Source organism: Triticum urartu, chromosome 1A, assembly GCF_056163025.1.
Source record: "Triticum urartu cultivar PI428250 chromosome 1A, HENAU_Tu73, whole genome shotgun sequence".
Taxonomy (NCBI): domain Eukaryota; kingdom Viridiplantae; phylum Streptophyta; class Magnoliopsida; order Poales; family Poaceae; genus Triticum; species Triticum urartu.
Window position 1 is genome coordinate 37,563,160 of NC_141873.1, and position 22,159 is coordinate 37,585,318.

General features: G+C 44.8%; 1 non-coding gene across 1 annotated transcript; it reads right to left on the minus strand.

The window, feature by feature from the left end:
* Nucleotides 1–6,215: 6,215 nt before the first annotated feature.
* LOC125544641 (uncharacterized) lies at nucleotides 6,216–15,128 on the minus strand. Its single transcript, XR_015617849.1, has 13 exons — nucleotides 14,547–15,128; nucleotides 11,552–13,895; nucleotides 11,161–11,463; nucleotides 10,309–11,076; nucleotides 10,052–10,230; nucleotides 9,833–9,935; nucleotides 9,503–9,755; nucleotides 9,119–9,412; nucleotides 8,931–9,035; nucleotides 8,081–8,826; nucleotides 7,746–7,985; nucleotides 7,608–7,665; nucleotides 6,216–6,565 (listed from the first exon to the last, which is right to left on the minus strand). It is a non-coding gene; the product is annotated as an uncharacterized LOC125544641 (transcript).
* Between the last annotated feature and the right edge of the window lie 7,031 nt (nucleotides 15,129–22,159).

Sequence of the window (22,159 nt, forward strand, 5' to 3'; positions counted from 1 at the left end):
TCAATCGAATACGGGTACCGGGTCCCCTTTGGTGGGATTCACGTCTTCATCGGCAAAATTGGCAAACCAGGCCCTGAGCCGGACACCTGCACCGACATCATCGAGACGGCTCAGCGTGCAAGCCCTTCCCCGGTTCAGCCCATGGCACAGCATGTTTTTGTTGGTGTCATCCATGGGCAGAATATGAGGATGGACCGGCAACCGTTGTCTGCTCCGACGATGAGTCTTCTGGAGAGACCGAATCGCTCTATCAGTTGCAGGATGGCCGGATTAGTGGAGGTTCCGAGGGCAACATTATTCTGGACTCCCCTGATCTGCCAAACCGGGCCGCTATCTTCATGGCCGGTACACAATCAGAGCCCCACTCATCAACCGCCACAGCGATGCTCTCCGGTTCAGCAACAGCCACACCGGCGGGGACAGGGAGCTCTGCGCCACTTCCGGCTCAAGTTCTGTCTGACTTGTTCGACGCTTTGGAAACATTGATGGCCGCGGAGGTGGACACAGCTGTGGGGACCCCGACTCATAAGTCGAGATCACCGAATGCACGTGTACAGTGATCCCAGAGATCAATGCTCACTGAACACACAAAAGCTGAATAACAAGAGTCTTACATCCATACATACCGTCTTACACGAATTGTGACCATTATGGTCAAGTCTTACATAGATAAAGCCACAAGGGCTGAACACCAAATAAACTTAAGCAGCAGAAATTCTTCGTCGATAAGTAGAACCCATGCCATCTGCCTTAACCCTACAGGCATTCTGACTGGGGAACGTCCTAGTTCGCATGTTCGTCTCCAAAGAACTCTTCTTCGAACTCCTGTTCTTCCATGCCTGGCCAATTAAATAACCAGTGGCAAGCCAATGAGTACTTTGAATGTACTCGCAAGCAACCCATGATTGGAACAAGGCACAATAATGCAATGATATAGCACTAAGTAGGTAGTTTGCAGAAAGCTAGTTTTGAGTGCAATGGCATGATCTATCAACCTGTAAAGTATGAGAGTACTGATATCCGTATGAGCAAGTTACAGATATCAACATAAACAGAGTTGGACACCAATCCAACTTGATCATCGGGTCAAGTCATCTGACTTAACCCATTTAGCCTCATCAACACACACACACACACGTGGTTTGTAAAATTCTGGACGTAGTTTAAGCAGCACCGCCCAACTGTCCTTGACCGTGGACACAGCTATTCAAGTAGTTTTACACTCTGCAGAGGTTGCACACTTTACCCACAAGATCCGGGGAAATTCCTTGTCATCCACGACCCGCGGTACCTCAAGTACCCGGGGTAAGCACCCGATCACTATCTTTCCCTAGACGACACTAACAAGGAGTCCACTCGTTGTTCCATATCCTCACGATGTACATCATACGAGACTCACTCGGGATCGTACCATCCGAGAGGGGACACAACGGTGTATCCGGTGCACTGTGAAAACAGTCGTGGCCGCCCTACCTGGCACGAATCCGTCCTGGGAGAGAGCACCAACTCTCCCCCATCACTAGTAATGCGGGCTCCAAGCTAGTATCGGCCTAGGTAATCAATAATGCCCTTTCCGATACAAGGGTAGAGTGGTTGCGCATGTAAGGTTGGGACAGTCGACAAATCTTAAATCTAATCCGTTTTCGAAAACAACACACACACTTGCCTCGGTACACCACTTCGTCATCAAGTGGTTACCCATCTCATTATCTCCCTCGGGCATAAGTGGCACCCGACGGGGTTTTCGAAAGGTCTTTTGAAAAATACTTTGTCTCCTCCACCATGCATATTCCCGTCCCTTTTTGCGTAGCACTACTTTAGCATCCTATCTACTCCCACCGGGATAACCCTCATAAGAAGGTAGGGTCATGCACAATGCAAGTATCAACGAGGAAGTAATGGTGGCAAACCACCCCATGTGGTCACCACGGTATCATGACTTCGATGCAAGCAATAAAAGTGCTATATGACATGCATAAAAAGGGTTTCATAGACATGGTCAAAGGGCTGCTTGCCTGGCTCAACAAAGTCTTCTGGGTCTTCAAAGTCTTCTGGTCCAACTCCTTCGTCAGCAACGCAATCTATCATCGCAAAATAATAACGAGAAAAATAAGGCAATAATAAAACAGAAAAACCAAAGTGCTCAGAAAAATGTCAGCTCATTTTTGTTAAATACTATGGCGAAAACTAAGAAGGGCAAAATTCCTAGTTTTGGATTTGGAGTCATGGAAACAGTGCTAGGAATTTTAAATGACAGGCATAAATGCTCAAATTCAAATTTAAATTTGAACAGTGAAGAAAAGTTGGTTTGATAAGAATGAAAACTGCACCAATAAATAGGTGGAATTATTACAAGAATTTAGGAGTTGGAATTATTGCATTTGGATTATTATTTAATCCTGTGGATTTTTTGGAAAAGTTACAGAAAAAGAAAAGGAAAAAGGCCACTGTGCAACTGGGCCTATTCGGCCACAGTGCAGCAGGCCCAGGGGGAATCCAGCCGGTGTAAGGCTGCCACGTCGAAGGCGTATTTGGGAAATACGCCTCCAGCCGACGTAGCGAACCGGTGCGCGCGCGTGTGTTTTAAACCAGATGTGTGGGACCCACACGTCAGGACGTGAGGCTGACGGAATGGACCCACGGCCGTCGTCGTCAACCTTGGGTCAGAGAGGGCGGCGAGCTCGCCGGCGCCGCTGTGGTCGACGGCGAGGCGATCTGAGGGCACCGACGTGCTCAGGACAAAGTCGCCGTTCGGGTGGAGGTGGAGTTGGTCGCCGGGGTGCAGGGGTTCGCCGGCGACGAGGAAGCCGGCGGCGGAGCTTCGGGAGGTGCTTGCCCCAGTCGATTCCGGCTGCAATAGAGAGGGGGAACAGAGGGGAAATGATCAGGGAGGTGCGGAGGTTCAAGATCGAGGAAGAGGAGCAGCGGAGAGGGCTTGTACCCTTAGATCGACGGCGACCCGAGGCGGCGGAGCTCGAGCTCGGGCTCGTCTGGAGAGGAGTGAGTGGTGTAGGAGGGTGATTAGGGGAGTGAGAGAGCGAGTGGTGAGGAGAGAAGGGCTCGGGGAGGTCCTTAAATAGGCGAACGGCGAGGTGCCGTGGAACCGTGCGCCGGCGGGCTCCTGCTTGTCGCCACAGGGCTCGGGAGGAGCTGGCGCCATGTCTGGGGTGTTGCTGGGCGTGGACATCGCCGAGGGAAGCTAAGGGAGAAAGCAGGGTAAGGCTAGGGATGCCGCGCGTGTGAGGCCGCTCATTGGAGCTCTCGGGCGGCCGGTGCGCGTGCGAGGAGGGTAATAGGAGGGAGAAGGAGGAGGGGGTCGACCAGCTGCCGTGTTGCAGACGTCAAGGCGTCTCGTCGGCCGCGCTGGGGAGGCCCGAGGTGGCCGGGGGCGGTTGGAAGGGGGCGGCTACATTGCGGGAGCGCACTGTAGTGCGCTCCAGAGCACCCAAATGGCCAGCATGGCCATTTTCTATGCAGTGTGGACACGACCACAGGTGTCTGGTGGCTCTAGGGGGGAGTAAAGAATGGGGGAGGGGCGTTGGATGCCCTGGGTGGCCACTGGGGTGAGGAGGGAGGTGAGTAAGGAGAAGAATGCTGCTGTCCAGAAGGGTAAATGGGGATGTTTCACTCTTAAATCATTGAGCTGAGGCCAGGGAAGAGTTACTGGAGGTAGGAGAGGACTAGGAGGAGCTGTGGTAAAAAGTTGAGCTCAAGGAGAATAGTGTTAGTGGTCAAAATGGTGATTTTTGAAAAGTGGTAGAAGGTGTTTGGTAATGGTTTGGGCAAGCAAAATATTTCCAATTGCCATGAGACTCCACAGGGTGTAATAACACATATAATTAGGGCCTTCCACCAATTTGGAGCTTATTTGGGCAAAGTTGCCAATGCAACTTTTGTAAACCCTAGAAATTAGCAGAAATGAACTTGTGTAGATCTAGTTGAGCAAATCACTTCTCCTTGATGCACCACTTGGTGTAGTGGCCTCATTTGGTCATGTGAACATGCTCACAAAAGTTGGGGTCAAGGAGAGAAAGTTGGTAGTACAAAATTGTTCAAATTTGATTCTGGTCAGAGAGAGTTTTGGGGCAGTTTGGTGAACCAAAATGACCTTGATTGACATAAGGCTTTGCAAGGTGATCACAATATGCATTTGTGACTTGCTGGATTTTCCTTGGATTTTTGTGGAAATATTTCCTATAGAAATATTTCAAATCCTTGAAATGGGTAGAAATGGTTTTGGAAGGTTTTGTCCAATATTTTTAACATGACCATGTGTTGAAACTCTTATATATGGAAGATATATGTCCACTTGGTTTCCCTGATTTTTGTCAAATATTTTTGAAATAATAAAATATTTTTTTCCTATTAAAGACCATTTCTGGTCTTAAGAAAAAGCTTTTAAATAAAATAGGAAAATAACTCTTAAAATTAAATTTTTGTGGTTTATGGGAATCCTATATCTAATAGGTTTCAAATATACTCTTTGAAATATTTTTCATACCCAAAATCAAGTACTTGTAGTGCAAACCTCAATTCAGGGGTTTTTGGAAAACTAATTTTTGAAAATACTATTTGGCAAAATTATTTTTGTAAGAAAATACTATATTGCACTATACACATGGCATGATCATTGGGCAGAAGTTTGGGGCAAGGAAGTACAGAAGGTGGAGTAGTTCACTTTAAAGAGCACTTGAAAATCACAGAGAGAAAACCAACTCCAAAATAAAAAGCCAAATAGTGCAAAAGTTTTTATTGGTCCAAATCTTTATGCTTCATTAATGCAAATGAAATGTTACAAAATGCAGGGTGTGACAGCAGCAGCCCGGGATCAGCACAATGCGGAGATCGCAAAGGTGAAAGATTAGATAACTCAGGCTAAAGCGGACCTAGCGGCAGAGAGCGCTAGGATGGCTACTGAACGGGCCGAGTTGGAAGCTCAGACCTACCGGCTTAGGCTGGATCAGAATGCTTCAGAAGAAGTCATGACAAGAAGATACCGATCGCATCTCCCGCCGAGTTATGAGCCAAGAAATCTCTTTAATACACCAGGAGTAGGAACTAGTAACCAGCCAATATTAAACCGGACGGAGGCGCCAGGAACAGGAGCGCCGGTTCAGCCGCGCACGATGGATCCGCCTCGTCAGAACAACATTGTGCCACAGTATGTTCCAACACCCCCCGGGCATTACTCCAACACGTTGGACAACATTGTGGCCGCCACTTCACGGTTGGCAGCCCTCCCAACCGACGGCGAATCACCAGTTGCGATTGAGGCACGACGGGCCAGAGATCTCCTTCAAACAGCTCTAAACCAGCAGCAGGCATATTCGCACAGTCGTGAGAGGATTCATTCCACCCCCTGTCGAAGCCGGAGCTATAGCAGGCACGTTGAGGATGAACCGGCCGTGTCAAGCAGTGCACGTCGCCGTAACTTGCCGCGAGGGCACAACCCGGCAGGGGGAGGTGCTAATGCGCAGGATGTGGTGGATCATGGTTGCGCACGTCGAGAGGCCGAGTTAGCAGCTATGCACGGAGCCCGTCAACCTACTCCGGTTCACCCTACCGCTTCAGTAGAGCCAGGTGTGGTATTCAGTTCCTTAGGGGTGCAGTGTCTCACCCCCGCTTTGCGTAATGTGCGACTGCCCAAGGATTTCAAAGGACCTCGTAAGGTACCCAATTACACCGCCAATCTGCAACCAGAGGCATGGTTTGAAAGCTACGAGATGGCAATGGAGATGTTAGATGTGGATGAAGCAGTATGTGCTAAATACTTCACCATGATGTTGGGAGGAACAACTCGTACACTACACCACAACACCACTGTAATGGCATGTAATCTGCCGGGAGAAAGCTCTTAAAACGGCATACTGGCTGCTGGGATGGTAGTTCTCCCAACAGATAGAACCGCCACGAGAACGACTGCCGGGGATTACTTCTTCCGGCAGATAGATATCTCCCGGCAGTTTAATTTCCGTTACGTACGTATTTCCCGGCAGTTAGTTTTCTCCCGGCAGGTTCCTTAGCGCAAAGGGATTTTAGTTATCGGCAATGCAACTGCCGGTAAAAACTTGTTGGCCCGGCAGTTTGTATGCCATCACATTAATAAAATAGAATTTTGGGCAGCATATACCTATAATTTAATAACAATTCACAATGTCTAATTTAATATCCATGCACAATGTTTTAGCAAATCAGGACATCACACAATTTATGCATACACTTCAATCAGAGTTACATTTAGGCCTCATACTTCATTCGATAAACATAGGAAGCAAATATAACGAGTACATATATATATTTCGAGATGGCACATAACCAAATGAAGTTGTGCCACAAAAGGGGTAGTGGCTTAACAGCCACCAAAATGGGCAGAGCTAGTCTCTAGGTTTAACAAACAGTTTCTAGATATGCCGCATAACCAAAATAAAGTTGTGCCACAAAAGGGGAAGTGGCCATACAATGGCTTAACAGCCACCAAAATGGGCAGAGCTAAGTCTCTAGGTTCAACAAACATATTACATTATCATCCCAACACTCACCAACTTGCTGTGTATGTTTGGGAAACCTGCAACAGACCGGAAACTCAAAATGAAGCTCTTGTTTCAGATTTTAAATGAACACATTAAGGATTATGACATAGCAAGGAATAATACATAATTATATCAAACAGGAATTCTTTGACCTGCATATTCAAAATTCTTCCATGGGCAAATATGGCAAAACAGGAACCCGAGTTGAGTTGTAAAAGGAGTATATAATGTGTAGTTTGAATGCCAATTTACATTTCACATGTTTAGGTACTGGATGCAAACTGAATCATATATTCTTCCATGTAAAACACTTAGACTGAACACATGCATGTACATGATGCTACATTCCAAGAGCACAAGCTATGAAGACGTAATAATATATAATAGTCCAGTAAGTAAATAATTATTCTGGACTTTGCAAAGTAGAACGCCACTGGACAATGGACACATGCACTGAAAATAAAGAATGGCCACCAGTACACTTTGTACAGGGAGGTTTGAAAGATCACCATATATGTAGTCTCACCCAAATATTCAAAGGGGCTTAACGCCACTGGACAGGGGAAGCTTGATATTCATATACTACCAAAGTTGTTTTGTTGGCTATCTAATTATGACTCTTGAAATAGATTATTTGTATACAATGGCCTACAACAAAAATGGTTGAACAGGCAAAAAAAATCAAGGTTGTAAGTTCTGATTGTAATGTTTATGTATTTTAACCAGCAAAATTATTATTGTTGTTGTGTGGTGCAAAAGATGTGTATATTTATCTAATGTGCTCAAATGTTGGCATTTTTTGGTAAAAGGAAAAAAGGAGCGACTTTCTCTATCTACAAAGAAAAAGAAAGAAGACTCGCAATTGTAAACAAAAAGTACAGTACTGTAGCTCAACCATAATTTCATATTTATGTCACATATGTGTGTACTGATCACTAAACTCGACAGCTGTGGGCCGTACATTTACATCCTTTGTGAGAAAGCATCGAATGCAGGAAAGTCTATGTCCAAAAGAATAGCTCATGAGAGCTTAGCCTTTCTAGTAACCGAATATGGTAAGAGAAATATGTATATTACCTCCTCAGCTTGCTTATGGTCGCATTGCTGCATTTGCCATTGACTTGTCCACTTCCAACTAAATACATAGAAGCAAAAGAGTATTAAGCAATCAACCATGATAGTCATTGTAAATTTAGCAAAAGAACCCAAGCTTACATGCTTGTAAGGCCATGCGATACATCGCCCTTGAGCTTGCCCCATGGTTTTCATGTCCCCAACACCATGAGGCAGAATAGCATCCCTTTTTATTACATAGTTCACGACAACCTTACAATATTGAGAGCCAAGCTCCTGACCACCTACCTCCTCTCTTCGATCAACTGATAGAATTGTAGCTTTTGCCACGGGGCTATTATGATCCCAGTAAACATTATAAAGTATCACATCCCTTCCTTTCTGAGGAATAATGAAAAAGAAGTTAGATAAGCGGAAGTGATTCTTTTCCATCCTATAGAAACTAGAGGCAAAGTATAAACATAGTAAAATCTGACCTGATGATTTTTCTGCGTGATTGGAACTTCTTTCCGTAGGGATGTTGCCATGTTGGTTCGATGAAGTGTCACATCCTTATCTTGTTGCACTGTTGCCTTCTTCTTTTGGGAAATGGCAGCTGCCCTCTCTTGCAACACCTCATATTGAGCAGGGGGGATTGGACATTGTATTCCTCAGTGAATGGGGATTGGACACTGTAATCCTGAGTGAATGCTGCTACCTTCTTTTGCAACAGTGCCCCTTCTGTCTTCTTTTGCAAAATGGCTGCCTCCTTCTCTCGTCGCACCTCAAAGGTAGGGGTGGCAGATCCTACACTATCTTCTTGTCCATATGCACCTTCATGTCCATATGCATCTGCATCTACCCTCTGGGGGCAGCCATACCGTGGACTGAACTCAACATTTTGTCTAGCATTTGATTGTAACAACAATCTCTTCATTTGCAGAAATTCATCCTTAAGACTTGTAACTACTGATTGGAAATCATTCTCGAGTTGATCTACACACTTATGTAGAAGCGCATTTTCTTGTCGAGCTTCTTTTGCTTCTTCCTCGGCCATTTGAAGCTTCGTTGATTTCAGCTTTCTAGTTCCTAGCATGCCCAAACTTGCAGCACTTGGTCCCAGACCTTTACACCTGACATACCCATTCCTCTCCTTTGTAGTTACATGCGAGAAGAGGCCACCTTGCTGGATGGTTTTTTCCAAAAGTTCTGGACGCTCATTCTCCATATTTTCTATCTTTTTCTACAAGACATAACATATGATTCATTAACACAGTGATAATGTAGTGTTGCTTCAACTAATAACTTCAAAGCAAATAGGTTGCTAAAACTACTTCAAATACTTACAAACATATTTGCTGCAGCCACACTTGAAGGGGCACCGGTCTTCTTGCACTTTTGTGTTTCCATAAACACTTCATGTCTATGAGGGGGATATCCATTCTTCATATGCTGCCATTTATTTTCAAGTATTTAGATCAGAATAATCTAGAAATGATGGAAAAATAATTTGTGCAAGTAAGACTTATATGTACCATTTCATGAGAAACACGAGCATGACTTTTACTGCCTGATGTATGCAATAATTCCATCTCCTTTCGGTTTTGTTTCCCTTGCTGGCTACGCTTCTTCCCTCTTTCACTTTTCCAAAAGGCAACGAGTTCTTCCCAATCTGTTGGGCTAACTCTATTATCAGGGACAACTTGGAGTTCCTCATCGGTCTTGTCATCAAAATACAAAGTCTTCAACTCTGATTTGAAATCCCTCCATTTCTTGGCAGCGCTTCCCATGACCCAATCCTTAAGTTTGTCATCCACAACATAATACATCTGTTTTCAAGCATGTGTAAATGTATCAAGCATGTGTAATTATACAATGTAAGGGCGATGTATTAGATAAAGGGGCACATTATATTATACCTTTAAGGTTTTCCATAATTGAATTTTTTGCTCAACTTCAACCTTTCTCCAATCCGTGTGCCTAAGAGATATTTTACTTTTCGCAAGTGTGGAGATGAAGTTGGAAAACTCCGAGGCATTGTCCCCAACTGGTTGTCCATCTTCATTGTACTGTACACGAATTGGTGGCACTGTCCCAATCTATCATACACATTATGCATTCTAGTGCGCCTTTTGCCCTTCTTCCCTTTTGTTTCTTGACCCAACTCATGGTCTAAACATGGACAATAGTTACTAGGCTATCATACATTTAACTAACAACCTATATGCACAAATATTAGAGCAACGCACCTTCATCCTCTTGGATGTTGTCACAAGGCATCTCTTCAACATCTCTAGTCGTTTGGGACCTAAGGACTCGAGTTACTTCAACAATAGGCTTTTCTGCAGTGCTCTACAAATAAACAAACAGGATGATGTATAAAGTTGTCATGAACTCAAAGCATGAATCAAAGTGCCTCAAAACTGAAGTAATAGATGCAGCAACTAAACAAAAGCATGATATATCACCTTCTTCCTTTTAGTTTGTCACTGACTAGCTGGGCCTCCATTTTCTTCATTTATATTTGAAAATCTAAAGCGACCAAATTGTTCAAAGTCCTCGCTGTTTCTTTCTCTAATTCTTGCTAGCCTCTCTTCCTCTCGTTCTTGAACATTGTCCTCATCTCTTCCTTTTTCCATTCTTTTTCCTGAAGAGAAAATTAATGACACATTAGATGTCAAGTAGGTAAGCATATAACTGAAAAATGTAAGGAAAAGACACACACTTTGGTTGCTGAATTGCACGAACGAGTGTTCCATCTATATCTGTCCTACTATGAGGTATATTTCTAACATCAACACTGAGATCTACATTGGCATGTAGATCAAGGATTGGTACACTAGGTGCATCATGCTGGTCATAAGCACCATCTTCCGCTTCAAACATATCATAAAGGTCTCGTGGATGTGGAAAACTTCTAACAAAACACCAATCTTTATCAAGATCATCTTGCACATAGTACACTTGAGTTGCTTGAGATGCCAAAATAAAAGGTTCATCAGACTTGAGTAAATGCTTGAAGTTCACACACGTGGCACCCAAATAATCAACTTGAACCCACTTGTCTTGTGCACGGTTGTCAACCCAATCACATTTGAAAAGCACAATACTTCCTTTGTTGTTATAATTTAACTCAAGAATTTCGGTTATCACACCATAATATATTTTATTTGTGACCATAAGATTTTCACTATCTTCACATGAGGGCGACAGAATTTGAGAGACAAGAGCAACCCCACTGCTTTGGGTAGGTCTACCCTCATCATAGGACTTCGTGTGGAAATTGTACCCATCTATGGTATAGCTATTACATTTCCTTGCAGCTGAGAAGGGCCCATTAGCTAAAGTTCGAATCTCTTCAGAAATATCTTCACCATTCGCAACTAGTTGTGCCACATGGGATTTAAACCACTCATGGAATTTCACATGGCGAGTGCGACTAATCTCTAACTTAGTCCCATGGCCAATTGAAGACAAATAGGCATCATACTTGCTGCAGGAGTTAAGTACAAAAGTTCAGCACTATGACAAATATCGTTCATAGGCTCAAATGATAACAATTCTTAGAATAACATACCTCAAGTATGGATCTATGTTATCATAATTAAACAAAACATATCAATGTGCTTGCAGCCATGACTTGTGATCCAAGGTCACTACATGCTTTCCAGCCAAAAATCGACCCTTGTTGGTAAAGAATGGCATAGTAGATACATTGGGCTCAGGGACATCAGTTCTGCATTTTCTATTAAATCTAGTCTCACATCCTTGTAAATAACGGGAACAATATGTAAGGGACTCATCAAACACATAGCCCTCTATAATTGACCCCTCAGGATGGCTCTTGGTACGAACAAACCCCTTTAGCTTCATATTATACCTATATAGTATATACATAACATATATCAGATTATTTTGGAGATGGGAAAGAAACCATATGATACCTAGAAAATAGGTTTAGGGATGACCTCTCTACCGGATACATGCTGCTGTACTTTACTGGGCCCCATAGCCTCACTTGGGTTGGAAGATGAACCATCAAGTGAACCATAAGATCAAAAAATGATGGCAGAAATATGGTCTCAAGAATGCACAAGGTCTCAGCTATTTCTCCCTCTAGCTTCTCCATATCACTTATGGAAATGACAGGAGAATATATTTTCTTGAAGAATCTGCTGACACGAACCAATGCAATGGCGACTTCCTTTGGCGGTGTGTTCCGAACAGCTAGCGGAAGCAATTGCTGCAAAAGAATATGATTGTCGTGGCTCTTCAACCCAGTGATCTTCTTCTGCTTGACAAGGACATTGCGGCGTATATCAGATGCACAACCATCAGGGAACCTAGCTCCCTTCAAAACTTGGCAAAACAATTTCTTATTTTCATTGACCATTGCATAGGGTGCAGCAGGAAAATCAAATTCTTCACCAACTTGGACAGGTTGGAGAGCTTTCCTTATTCCTAGATGCTCTAGATCTTTACGAGAAGCATAATTATCTTTTGATTTCTTATCCATGCCTAAAAGTGTGTTAATTATGTTTTCACATACATTCTTTTCAATATGCATTGCATCAAGATTATGAGGCTGCAGCAAGTCTTTCCAGTATCGCAACCTAAACCATATGGATTTTCTTTTCCGAACTGTTGGTGGTTCGCCAACCTTGCGCTTCTTGGTGGTTGTTTTCTCGGAAGGGTTCTTTCCAAAAACAGTCTTTCATATTTTCAGTGAGGGCCAAAGCTTCCTCTCCGGTAAGTGGTACAGGTGCTGCCCCTAACTCCACACCACCATCAAAGGAGTCCTCATCAAATCTGTATTCATGGTTTGGATCAAGAAACCTTCTATGATTCATATAGCAAAATTTCTTGCCTTCCTTCAGCCGAAGAGAGCAAGTCTCTGAGCTGCACAATGGATAACCAAATTCACCCGAGGTTACAATACCAGATAGAGTGCATAAGCCTGGGAGGTTAGATGTAGTTGATAATACAGCAACATGGAGGTTGAAGGGTTTACCGGTCGAGGCATCATAGGTTCTAACACCCTCCTCATATAGCGAGTTCAAATCATCAATAAGTGGTTCAAGGAACACATCAATATCTCTCCCAGGTCACTTTGGACCAGGAATTAGCAGACATTGGATGAAATTTTCTTGCTTCATGCACAACCAAGGAGGAAGATTCAACGGAATTGCTACAACAGGCCAAACACTATATGATAAATTCATTGTCCTAAATGGATTAAAACCATCAGCACATATAAGCAGCCTAATGTTGCGACTATCTTCGGCAAACTTAGGATATTTGGCATCAAAGTCATTCCAAGCAGGTGCATCTGATGTATGCCTTATTAGTCCATCTCTTGTGCGTTCTTCATCATGCCATTTGCAATCTGTTGCACTCTTCGGGGACACGAATGGGCGTTGTAGCCTCTTCTTTATTGGAAAATAACGAAGAACCTTCCTTGGGACCTTGTGTACACGTTTCCCATCAAGTCTGTTCTTTTCAGATTTCCACCGGGAAGTTTTGCATGTAGGACAAATATCTTTATCTGCATGCTCCTTCCAAAACAGAATGCAATCATTCTCACATGCATGAATTTTAATATAACCCAGCTCAAGACATTTTATCATTTTCTTAGCTTCATAAAAGTTTTTGGGTAGCTTTGCTATTGGGAAGGCCTCTTTTAGCAACTCTAGCATCATGTCAAAGCTTTTATCGCTCCAACCTCCAAGAGATTTGGTATGTAGTAACCTAACAATGAAACGTAGTTTTGAAAAGGTTGTGCATCCTGGATAAAGCTCCTCGTTATCATCAGCTATGAATTGTTGAAAAGCATCTGCCTCATGCTTCTTTTTCTTTTCTAGAAGAGGGTCAACGCTCCCAGGCTCTACATCCTCGTGAATTGGATCCTCCCCGCCGTCACTATCACTCAAATCCCCAATTAGGTGTGCCATATCTTGAATCATTTCGAACATCTCATCATAATTATCTAGGTCATTCTCCTCTTGAACATCATTAGGTTGGACCGGATCATGGTCACTATCAGATGCAAGAGATGATGATGCCTCCCCATGATATATCCATCTTTTGTACCCAGTAATAAACCCATGATATAATAAGTGCTCATACACATCACTAGCTTCAAACCAACAACAGTTCAAGCATTTTCTACAAGGACATAATATAGCATTCCCTCTTGCTGAATGAGTAAAAGCAAACTCTATGAATTTCACTACCCCATCAATATATGCTTGTGTGTTTCTAGCTTTATCCATCCAACTCTTGTCCATTCTTGACCAAATTCACTATATTTACCTAACATACGAAATAAAGTATACTTCTATTAATGGGGGAAATCTAGTGACAAAATGCATGCCATTCATATCTAATACAAGCAAGGACAAATACAATACGGACCAAGAATGCAATCTGGCATAATAGAATAAATATTCAATTGAAAGATGTCATTTCAGGAACTGCAAAAACTAAAATAGTAGTAAGAATATTATTATCTATGTGATAAAAACAAAGCACTTGTTATGTCCACAAATCTGATTTTTTTAAGGAATACACAAATCTGATTTCGTGAAACATAAACAAAGAAGTGTTGTAGAAACAAGGGTTGAGGAGGCATCCATATGATAAAAACAGAGCACTTATTCTGTCCACATGCTACAACTTCGCATCTATATAAAAATAGGCATTCATATGATAAAAACAGAGCACTTGTTCGGTCCACATGCTACAACTTTGAGGCATCAACTAAACACAAAAAGAAGTATTGTAAAAACTATAACTGAGTGCCTAGTACACAAATTAAACTAACCCATCTAACATTTTTGCAAGTTAGCATTGAATCATCTGCCAAGTTCACAGATTGAAATGGTAATAATTGTACAAGTCAGAATTAAATCTCATTTGCAGGTACAGAATTTAAACCAAACCCAGGCAGCAAAGAAATCTCACCAAATGCTCAGAGAGAGGATGTTCAGGAGGCAGCCCTGTCCACAGAGAGGATGTTGATGTTCAGGTGGCAGAACTGCTCGCCGGAGAAGAGGGATGCTCCGCTGCTTGGGGGAACGGAGAGGATGTTGACATGCTAGTGAGCTGCTCACCGGAGAAGAGGGACGCCCGCTGCTTGGAGGATCGGAGAGGACATACAGGAAGCGGCCCCGCTCGGTGCTCGACTCCTCGGTCCGTGGGGGTGCTGCGGCGCTGCTGTGCGGTTGTTGGGGCCAAGGACTGACTCCGTCCGGGTGGACGACAGTCGGTGGCGGTGGGGTGGCTGGAAGAGGCAGCGGGGCTGTGGTGGTGGGGGCCGCCGCCGACAGTACTAGGATTTAGGGCGGCCAGCGGCGGGGAGAGGAGTCGGGGTGCGGCGGGGGGGGGGGGGGGGGTGGCTCGGGACGGCGGCGGAGCTGTGGTGGTGGGGGACGCCGGCGGCGGCGGGGCTGCGGTGGTGGGGGATGCTGGCGCCGATGGGAGGATTTGGGGGCGCCGGTCGGATTTGGGGGCGGCGGCTGCGGTCAGGTAGGGCACGAGGGATTGGGGGTGGCTGCGGTCTGGAGGTAGGGCACGAGAGGTAGTAGTTCTTTTGGGCTTTTTTGTCTCTCGCACGTTTTTCCTCACTTGCGCGCGCTTAGGCCCAAACTGTATTTTATTCTCACGCCAAAAGCGAACCCCAGCAGATAATGGGCCGTAGTAGGCTTCTCCAGGCAGACATGGCGCCCCCAAGTGTCCAGGCAGTTTGTTTGCCTTTGTTCTTCAAGTTCTACCAGCAGTTGCACCGCCGTGAGCTAGTTCTACCGGTAGTTACAGATGCCCCGGTAGTAAATTTTCCCTTGTTTAGATACTTCTCCCGGCAGTTAACTGCCCTGAAACAAGTGTTGTGGTGTAGTGGTACTTGGTTGAAGAGCTTACCAACTAACTCTGTCGGATCATGGGCCGAATTGAAGCACCGGTTTATCCAGAACTTCAAAGATACTTGTAAGCAGCCCATGTCAATTGTGGATCTGGCCGCTTGTGTCCAAGAGGATGGGGAGTCCACGACCCATTGGGTAAAGCGAGTCTCAGCTATTTTTCATTCATCGGATCGTATCAATGCAGATACTGCAGTGCTAACGTTGGAGGGCAATTGCCGTTTTCTGTCGCTCAAACAGAAGTTAGGAAGGCACAAACATCACTGCAATGTTATGTCAACGCTTATGGCCGCTTTGGTTAAGTACGCCGATTCAGATAATACTAAAGGCCCTGACTCAGAGGAGGACAAACCGGGGAAAGGGAAAAAGAACGGCAACACCAAGGGTCAGCAGCATAATCCGGCAGGCCATGGGAACAATGGTAAGAACAAGGCCGACAACAGTTTGGACTTTGTGGCTAACACCAATGCTCAGGAGAATGGTCAGCGCCGTAAGGGCAAGCAGCCCTAGAGGGGCGGAGGTTCAGGCCCCAATTTGGAGCGTCTGTTAAATCAACCCTATCCAAAGCATGGATCAAAGGAGAAGCCATCATCGCATCTTTGGAAGGATTGTTATATCATGTGAGATTTCAAGAACTCCAATATGTTTCAGTATGATAATGGCCCGCCCGGCGGTTTAGGAGGTGGTTTCCACGGGCCGGGTTATGGAGGCGGCAGCTCTGGTTCAGGATTTCAGGGCAATCAAACCGGACACATCAATCAAGGGAACCAGGGCAACCAGGGAGGTTACAACCATCAGGGGAACCAGCAGCAGCAGCTGTCGGGTTATCAGAGCAATCCTAAGCAGTTAAATAGTGGGCAATATCATGTCTTCACCACTAGCTTGTGTAAGCGTGATCAGAAGCTTCACAAGAAGGCGGTGAACTCTGTTTAACCGGCGGTGCCTCAGTATTTGCGCTGGTGTGAGCAACCCATTTTGTGGAGTAGAGAGGATCACCCGCCACGGGTTGACAATCTGGGTCATCTGGCATTAGTGGTGGCCCCTCAAGTTGCGGGATATAAGTTCACTAAGGTACTCATGGATGGAGGAAGTAGTATCAACATTCTATATTATGATACCTTCCGTCGTATGGGGTTGACAGATAAGAATCTTAAACCGTCAAACACTGTTTTGCATGGTGTGGTGCCTGGTAAGTCTGCATATCCAGTGGGCAAGATAGCCTTAGAGGTGGCTTTTAGAGATGATCATGATTCAAGATCATAAACACTGACGTTTGAGGTGGTAAAAATCAAAAGTCCGTATCACGCTTTGTTTGGGCGACCGGCTTACGCTAAATTCATGGTGAGGCCGTGTTATGTTTATCTACATCTTAAAATGCCAGGTCATAAGGGGACCATCACAGTACATGGGAGCAGGAAGATCACTTTGGAATGTGAGGAAGGTGATGTGGCTTACGCTGAGTCGGTTTGTGCCACGGAGGAGCTGAAGTCTTACAAAGACAAGGTTGATTCGGCAGATATGACTTCTTTGAAAAAGCCAACTATGGAACACGACCCGCGTTGAAATTTAAATCGGCCATAGATACTGAGATGGTTGATTTTGTTCCTGGTGATTCATCCAAGAAGTTCAGTATCAGCGCTAACCTGGATCCCAAATAGGAAAGCGCGCTCATCACGTTCATCCATGAGAACCGGGACATCTTTGCACGGAAACCTTCTGACATGCCAGGTGTACCGAGGGAACTCGCTAAGAACACACTTAACATTGATCCTAAGTTTAAACCGGTCCGGCAGTTTCCCCACCGCTTCAATGAAGAAAGGCGCAAGGCTATTGGTGAAGAGGTAGCTCGGTTGTTGGCCGCATGGTTTATCTTGGAGGTCTTTCACCCGGAGTGGTTGGCTAATCCGGTGCTGGTTCTTTAAGAAAAACGACACTTGGCGTATGTGTGTAGATTACACAGACTTGAACAAGGCTTGCCCTGCAGATCCCTTTGCCCTCCCTCGTATTGATCAGATTATTGATGCTACGGCGGGTTGTGACCGTTTGTGTTTTCTGGACGCTTATTCTGGTTATCATCAGATCAAAATGGCAGTTAAGGACCAGGGGAAGACAACTTTTATAACTCCTTTTGGAGCCTTCTGCTATGTCCCCATGCCCTTTGGGCTCAAGAGTGCCCAGTCGACTTATCAACGCTGTGTTCAAAATTGTCTTCCTAAGAAGATTGGGCGCAATGTTCATGCATATGTGGATGATATTGTGATAAAATCCAGGAAGGAGGAAACATTGATAGATGATTTGAGATAAACCTTTGACAACCTCCGGGTTTACAAGATGATGCTCAATCCAGAAAAGTGTGTCTTTGGTGTCCCGGCAGGCAAACTCTTGGGTTTTCTGGTGTCAAACAGAGGCATTGAGGCTAATCTGGAAAAAAATCTCAGCAATTACATCTTTGGCTAAACCGGCGTGTATCATTGATGTTCAATGTTTTGCCGGCCGGATTGCGGTTCTGAGCCGGTTTATCAGTCGTCTTGGGGAGAAGGCTATCCCTTTATATCATATGTTAAAGAAAACAGATGATTTTGTCTGGAGCAAGGCGGCTGATAAAGCGTTTAAGGATCTGAAGAGGCAGTTAGCTGAACCGCCTGTGCTTGCAGCCTCGATCGATAAAGAGCCGTTATTACTGTATGTGGCTGCTAAAGCCCGAGCTGTTAGCGTGGCTATTGTGGTGGAGCGCAAGGAAGTTGGAAAGGAATATCTGGTTCAACGGCCGGTTTATTATATCAGTGAGGTTCTCATTGAATCAAAGCAGAGGTATCCACATTGGCAGAAGCTGGTGTATAGAGTGTTTTATGGCAAGCCGGAAGCTCAAACAGTATTTTCAGGGTCATCCTATCAGAGTGGTCATTTCAGCCCCTCTGGGAGATATCATTCAAAACAGACAAGCAACTAGCCGGATTGCTAAGTGGGCTATTGAGCTTGGACCTCACGGGCTCAAATACACGCCTCGCACAGCAATTAAATCCCAAGTGCTTGTGGATTTCATCAATGATTGGACAAAGTTGCAGGCACCAGAGGAAAAGCCAGATAACACATATTGGACTATTCACTTTGATGGATCTAGACAGTTGGAGGGCTCGGGGGCTGGAGTCATACTAACTTCCCCACGAGGTGACAAGTTTTGTTATGTCCTCCGTTTAATGTTCCCTTGTACTAACAATGCAGCTGAATACGAGGCCTTGCTCCACGGTCTTCGGATGGCAAAGGAGATGAACTTAAGTCGAGTTAAGTGCTTTGGTGACTCGGATCTGGTGGCTCAACAGGTGTCTGGCACTTGGGATTCAAAAGACCCACTCATGGCGGCATACCGACGAGAGGTAGATATGGTGGCCGGCCATTTCAAGGGTTATCAAGTTGACCATATAGACCGGCAAAAGAATGAAGCGGCGGACGCTTTAAGCCGCCTTGGTTCTCAGCGTAAACCGGTCCCACCAAATGTCTTTCTTGACGTGCTGCATAATTCGTCGGTCAAGGTACCAACAGAGGAGGAGTTGGCTATTCCTGATCCGGAGGCTCAATTGGTAGCAGCTTTGCATGTCATACCGGATTGGACAATCCCATACCTGGCTTACATGAACCAGGGCGAGTTACCGGAGGATGAAACCTCGGCCGGCAGATAATCCAGCGTTCCAAGTCGATGACCATAATCAACAGAGAGTTACATCGTTAAAGCGTCTCAGGGGCAATTCAGCGTTGTGTCTCTCCCCAAGAGGGTTGTGAGATTTTGCGAGAAATCCATCAAGGGGATTGTGGTCACCACGCCAGTTCAAAGTCTTTGGTAGCTAAAGCTTTTTGCCACGGTTTTTATTGGTTAACAGCTCACGCTGATGCGGAGGATTTAGTCAAAAGATGTGACAGTTGTCAAAAATTCGCATGCCGTGCTCATATTCCAGCTCAGGAGTTGAGGATGATTCCAATAACTTGGCCGTTTGCGACTTGGGGGCTTGATATGGTTGGACCCTTCAAGCGTTCCAAGGACAAAAAGACCCACTTATTAGTGGTAGTTGACAAGTTCACCAAATGGGTGGAAGCAGAGCCAGTCAGTAAGTGATAATGGTACTAATAATGGTACCAAAGGGGAAGGTGATATTCCGGTTTGGCTTTCCACACAGTATTATAAATGATAATGGTACTAATCTGTCAAAGAGAGAGATGGAGGAATTTTGCCAACATGAGCACATCCGGCTTGATATAGCATCGGTGGCTCACCCCCAATATAATGGTCAAGCGGAGAGGGCAAATCAAGAAATTTTGAGAGGTATTAAACCCCGGCTTATGGTTCCTTTGAAGTGGACACCGGGTTGCTGGGTGGAGGAATTACCTTCTGTGTTATGGAGCATCAACACCACACCTAACAGATCTAAGGGTTACACACCTTTCTTCATGGTTTATGGAGCAGAGGCGGTTCTTCCTAGTGAAATCCGTCACGACTCGCCCCGTGTGGCAGCTTATGTTGAAGCTGATAATGAGAAGGCACATCAGGATTCACTGGACCTGTTAGATGAGGAGCGTGGTCTTGCAGCAGCACGTTCGGCAATTTATCAACAAGATCTCTGACGTTATCACAGCCGCCGGGTTAAGACCAGAACTTTTCAAGAGGGCGATCTGGTGCTCCGCCTCATCCAGGATCAAACTGATATGCACAAATTATCCCCACCATGGGAATGAGCTTTTGTGGTCAGCAAGAATCTGCACAACGGGTCATACTACGTCATTGATGTTCGAGAGCACAAAGACTCACGTAAATCGGAGGAGGAGACCAAGCGGCCGTGGAATATAGCTCTTCTTCGGCCTTACTATACTTGAGCCACAGGCTCTTCGTATGTACATATTTATGACAATGTATATATTATATAATAAACCGAAGCCTCGAATAAAGCGGGGTCTCTGTTCTTTTTACATCGTGTGTGAGCTTACAAGAGTTTCTACTGGCAAAGCAGAGTTTTATTAAACCAGCCTCTGCGGCCGCACGGATATAAAGAAAATCACTAGGGGGCTTGGTCGTATCTGAACCATAGCTACACCTCTTGATCGGTTTGAAACCACAAAGGGATATCACTAGGGGGCTTGGTTGTTGTCACACCATAGCCACACCTCCTGATCGGTTTAACACCACAAAGGGATATCACTAGGGGGCTTGGTTGTTGTCACACCATAGCTACACCTCTTGATAGGCGTTAAGCCAAAAGGAAATTATGTGGAGCCAAAGAGAGTCTGTTGCATTAAGCATAGCTCAAACATAGGTAACCACCGAGCACAACTCACATATTACCTGGGGGCTCTTTGCTTCTCAAAGAACAATGAGTTTTGAACCCTTTTAATAGGCTATCAAGCCAGGCTTGGAAGCCAGGTGTCTTCACCTAAAACCCCGGGTTATCCTGCCTCTTTAAGTAAGTCACTCCGTCCAGGTAAACCTGGTATGACCCATCGAACGTTTGATAAGTCAATCCCAAGGACCCTGAACTTGTCACAGTTAAATCGATGATTGGTTAAAGATTAAGGTCCATCTTAAAAAGGCTTTGTAAAATGGTTTAACTCAGTGGCCCGGCAGCCCATGAAAACCCTCGATTTAGGGCCTGGCAGCCCATGAAAAGCCTTACATATTTCTTTTATTTTTGCTATTTTTATGATAAGGGATTTATAAACATTTTTCCTGACAGACCGATGTTCATTCCAACCCGGCTTGACTTTCAACGCTTAGTTGTCAGTACATGATCAGATTCTAAACCAGTAGCAAACTGCTCCGGTCTGGTTTTGACTAGATGTCACCATTCTTGTACAAACAAATCAACGGCTTTTTAGCCCAATATGATTTCTACATGAAACGGTAAGAGAGCCAGGAGTTATCAATGCTCTGGATTGGTGTTTTCACCTTTACCATACAAGCAGTTGGTCAGCCAACGAGGTATGTTGCAGATATTATTTTTAATACAAACTTTGATTATCCATCCAAGTATTGTATATTTTTGGGCATCATGACCCGTCCAGTGGTAAACCACTAGGACACTTTCAAGTTCTTGTATCCAGGAACACAAATCATCATGGGCAATGCATAAATAGATCCCAAAACAGTGAAACAAGTTTTCCACATGTCAAAGCAACATAAACATGCTCAAGGGCATGACAGATAATGGGGTTTTTCTATCCTATTACAAGAAGCTTCAAAACGGCTCCAATTGAATAATTGTTTCAAAGCAGTGGCACACAGTAGCTGGTAAACCAGCTGCCGGTTTAAGATGCTTCATCTGGACGGCTTGACGGTTGAGGATCATTTGGTGCAATCACTTCTTCTTCATCCCTCCCCAGATGCTGGAAATCAACTGTTGACCAATCGATTCCGGTTAAAGCTTGAAACACGGCTTCTTCATGGATAAGTCCGAAGGGGTTAATGTCAGGAGCGTAAGTATGCTTATGGATTGGAGGCACAAGTTCTTCGACTTCATGGATTTCAACCGGCTGTCTCTTCCCTTCAATGTCGTAAGCCGGCTGGAAATGAGATAAGCCTGTGTCTTTTGCCAGTTTGCTGGCTATTGGCCGCATCTCCTTTGTCATCCTTCGAAGATCATCATTGTTGAAGCTTGAACCGTCCTCCTTCACACCTGG